The sequence below is a fragment of the Coptis chinensis genome, chromosome 3 (genome assembly GCF_015680905.1).
Source record: "Coptis chinensis isolate HL-2020 chromosome 3, ASM1568090v1, whole genome shotgun sequence".
NCBI lineage: Eukaryota > Viridiplantae > Streptophyta > Magnoliopsida > Ranunculales > Ranunculaceae > Coptis > Coptis chinensis.
In genome coordinates this window covers 68,240,066-68,244,393 of record NC_141458.1, presented here as the reverse complement: position 1 = coordinate 68,244,393, position 4,328 = coordinate 68,240,066, and the positions used below count along the sequence as shown (strand labels likewise).

Sequence of the window (4,328 nt, the reverse complement as noted above, 5' to 3'; positions counted from 1 at the left end):
ATACAGTAATCCTATAACAATTCACCACAAATCATAACAAAATGAATTTCATTACTAAATCATTTAATACAAAAGATCTTAAAGAATTCACATAACTATTTTTTGCGAAAAAACATCGTCTCACATAATCTTAACAACGTTCAACTAAATTTAGATGAATTATTCAAAACTAAAATTCAACAAATAATGTCTATAGCATGCTAATTTGAGCAGCATCCACTCGGAGCTTCTTCTTGATTCTACTACTTCTGGCGACCAATCGACCAATCTAGCACAACAAATTAAAAAAAAAAAAAACAGTTAAGTAAATTTATTAGAAACATTAATAAACCTAATATATTCTCAATAACAATTTTTATAGAACACAGTAACCCTATAAAAATTCACCACAAATCATAACAAAATGAATTTCATTACTAAATCATTTAATACAAAAGATCTTAAAGAATTCACATAACTATTTTTTTGCAAAAAAACATCGTCTCACAGAATCTTAACAACGTTCAACTAAATTTAGACGAATTATTCAAAACTAAAATTCCACAAATAATGTCTATAGCATGCTAATTTGAGCAGTATCCACTCGGAGCTTCTTCTTGATTCTACTACTTCTGGCGACCAATCGACCAATCTAGCACAACAAATTAAAAAAAAAAAAAACAGTTAAGTAAATTTATTAGAAACATTAATAAACCTAATATACACTCAATAAAAATCACTTAAGTAAATTTATTAGAAACATTAATAAACATTAGTAAACTTTTTCGACGGCTATGCCTAATCGGGCGTGGACCGGGGGTATGTACGTTGTTGTTAACCATCGGATATACCTGCAGTGCCCTAACCAAATGATGAACTACAGGTCATGTACCTTATTATCTCTTCGATAAACTTCATTCAATGCTAAGAACCACTCTCACTTCCAGCCATTTGCCTTTTGAATAAAATTGTTTATGTTAAAGGCATCACTCCCAGTCTTTGTGATGACGCCCTGGTCATGAATTAGGTGAAAGAAGTCATCAAACAAAATTTTCCTCATGTATCTGTAAGTGATTTATGAATTGCAAATGCATTCTCAGAGAGAGAGAGAGAGGGAGACCCTTTCAGTTACAATGGCAGTTATAACATTTGCGGGAGTAACATCAAAAGCTGGATTCCAAACAGAGATCCCAGATGCAGCAATTTGCTCACCAAGTCCCCCTCGAGAATTCAAGAGTTCCTTTGGAGATCTTTCCTCAATAACAATTTCTTTACCCGAGGAAAGAGCCAGATCGATAGAAGTCACAGGTGCAGCCACAAAAACATGGAATCCCATGATGTAAAGCACAAAGGGCTAGGTTGTAAGTCCCAATTTTATTTGCAGTGTCACTTGCATTGTAGAAAAGAAGCACGCTAAATTATGTTAAAAGAACCCAAATATATCTCAGCTTTATAACAGACTGGTGCGGTGTATACCATTTGCAGCCACACGATCAGCTCCGACAATGACAACATTAACACATCCAGTTTTCATTAATGCAGCTACTGCTGAATCTACTATAAGAGTAGCAGGTATTTTATCATGAACCAACTCAAAGGCTGTGAGCCTAGATCCCTGAAGTTGCAGAATGAGAAGAATCATATTAGTATTTAAAGACACAATATGTACTTCAATTTTGAAACCAACACAATAATTATTTGTTGAAGAGATCCGCTAAGCGGCTCATGGATTACAATGGGGCTTAATTAATTACCTTTTAATGTTAACGACCATTCCATAATATGACAATAAAGTTATTATTTACAATGTTTTAAGAAATCAATGACAACAACTAGCAGATCTCTTATTGTTTAGAGAAATTGATCCCTAGGACGACACAATTTCTGGGGATTATGCCATTACTAACCTCAATTTGTAACTTTATCCATGCACATTGATTTCTACATAACAAAAATCAGCTAAGGGATTACACCTTTAACGTTTCAAATCGCAAGTTTTTAACAGATTTCATTACGGTTGACCAGTATCACTAATTCACGACTCTCTGAAAAATTGTGATAGAGTGAATGCCTCATTAATAGTCAGTATCCAATACATCCCACTTCTCTCTCTGTGTAAAATGTCACCCTAGGCAATACAACCTTTAAACATACTCTAATGCTCCTGTTCAATTTCTTTTTCATAATCACTATAGTATTGGACGTTTGTAGTATAGGATGATCAAGATAGCTGTTTGATATATTGGATTAGAGTCTAATGCTCCTGTTTCATAAACACCCTAGGTATCATGTCATCTTTTTAAAATGACTAGTTTCGGTCAAATTCAAATGCCAAAACTATAATGACAAAGATACAAGGTAATGTTAGGGTACTTGCCTGGTTAAAAGGCCGTGTCTCTGTGCAAAAGGCCTTTTCAAGGACCTCACCAGTATAAAGTGCACGGATAACTCCAAGGGCAGTACCATATCCAGCTGTTGCAAGACTATTGAAACAATGTACAGGGTGAATGTATCAGAACCTATTTTACATAAGCTCTTACTAGATAGATAGAATAATGCGAAAGTCTACAATATTGCAAAGTCTGAGCACTTGCCAGTGTTGCGATGAGTTAAAATAGAAATGTTCTTAGAATCCTTTAGAGTATTCTTAATAAAGCTTGCTCCATATGAACCAATAGTTTTATTTGAAACAACATCATCCTCAAGCATGGTTTCAGCAGATTCTATGTAAGCCTGAAGAATGATAATACAACTTTTTGTTTCTCATCAGTGTAACAGTCTTCCAATCATTCTAAGACTAGAATCTTTAAATCTACTACCTGAAAAACAGATTTAGAATCCCCTGAAGAAGCAACACTCTTTGTTATGACATCTTTAAGTTTTACTGCGGCATTTGACAGGTTTACAGCAGTTGGACGGCTGCAAATAATAATTCATAAGTCATATAATGGTTGGGATATGAAACGACATCTTAAGAAAAAAAGAGGTACCTGGAGGCAAGATAGTCTAATTTATTGAAAAGAAAAGAAGCTGCATTCTCAGATGTTCCAACAAATGGCTCCATGTTAAACACTTCCACAGCCAGGGAAAGGGCTGCGGATATACTAAAACACATGAAGTGCTGAAAGAACTAACTGGACGGATGGAAAAATAATACCCGATGGATATCATTTGCAGGACCATCCTACAGACTGAAACTGTCGGGTAATCTTTCTCGTGTCTGTCGGATAAAGTTGTTTTTTGGTAGTGTATAAACACACTGAGGTTATAAAAAGTGAGAACAAAGTACTTACTAAACGGACTTCGAAATCGACCATTTGGGTCGGTCCCAAATTTGGTGGGTGATCGTAATATGACAACTAAACTTTTGCCTCCTTAATTTTTCATTTCTCTATCAGTATACCAGATAGATTGAATCCCTTAATAACCAGAAGTTCAAATTCTCTAATAAGTCATAATGAAATATAAAGTATTCAGATTTAACTTACAACTTTGTGCGGTGGAATGAGAATCTCCTTCTTGATTCTCTGGAGTATCATCAAAGGGTGCATGAGAAGGATGACCATCTTCTAAATCTTCTGAAGCGTCATCAGAGAGAACAGGAGTAGAACTGTCTTCAAAGTGTTTAGATACCAACCTCCTCATTATATTACGTATCAAGTCGGAGTTAACAAGCTCAAACTTATGCTCTGGTGTATGCTTCTGATTAAATCGGCCTGGAAGCTTGGAGGAAGTATTATAACACTCTCCACACAAATCAAAACCAATTGCTTCCTCACAGTCATTGCATTTATATCTCTCACCAACTATAGGAAGCATATGAAGGGAGCAATCAAGAGGTAAGAGAACGAGTGAAGGAAAAAGGTATCACTAGGAAACTATTGGATATTATCCTATTGAAGATGTTACCATAAATCAGTATGGCCAATATGTTTCAAACATGGAAATAAAGCAGCCAAAATTCAAAATTGTTGTATGCACTAATCTATCTGAACTGACTTTCCAATATGAAAAAAATATATGCCCCACCACCAGATTAGGTATTTCAGCCTCTAATCCAAATATCATTATACAATACTTGAATGTTGACAATTATCTGAAAGTGTGTGACACTCTTTCTGAAATGACTTAGTACAAATAAGAACACTAGGAATTTACTCTAATTGGTTCAGCATGCCAAAAAAAATATAATATCTTTCAAATAACAAGAAATTACGAGAAAGACATTACCCCACAATAATCACAACCAATTCCAAGATGGACATTTAAACCACGGTCGCCTAACCAAGACAAGTAACTCCAAGTAAGAGGAGGCAATGATTGGGGACACTTTTATCCATCAAGTCCAA

The 4,328-nt window shown here is 35.0% G+C and overlaps 1 pseudogene across 1 annotated transcript; it reads right to left on the bottom strand.

Moving 5' to 3' along the window:
- Positions 1–871: 871 nt before the first annotated feature.
- On the bottom strand, positions 872–3,798 carry LOC147510530 (methylthioribose-1-phosphate isomerase-like; annotated as a pseudogene). The gene is made up of 9 exons (XR_015216009.1): positions 3,468–3,798; positions 3,383–3,398; positions 2,970–3,083; positions 2,799–2,898; positions 2,570–2,712; positions 2,357–2,462; positions 1,437–1,594; positions 1,100–1,368; positions 872–991 (listed from the first exon to the last, which is right to left on the bottom strand). The product of XR_015216009.1 is annotated as a methylthioribose-1-phosphate isomerase-like (transcript).
- Between the last annotated feature and the right edge of the window lie 530 nt (positions 3,799–4,328).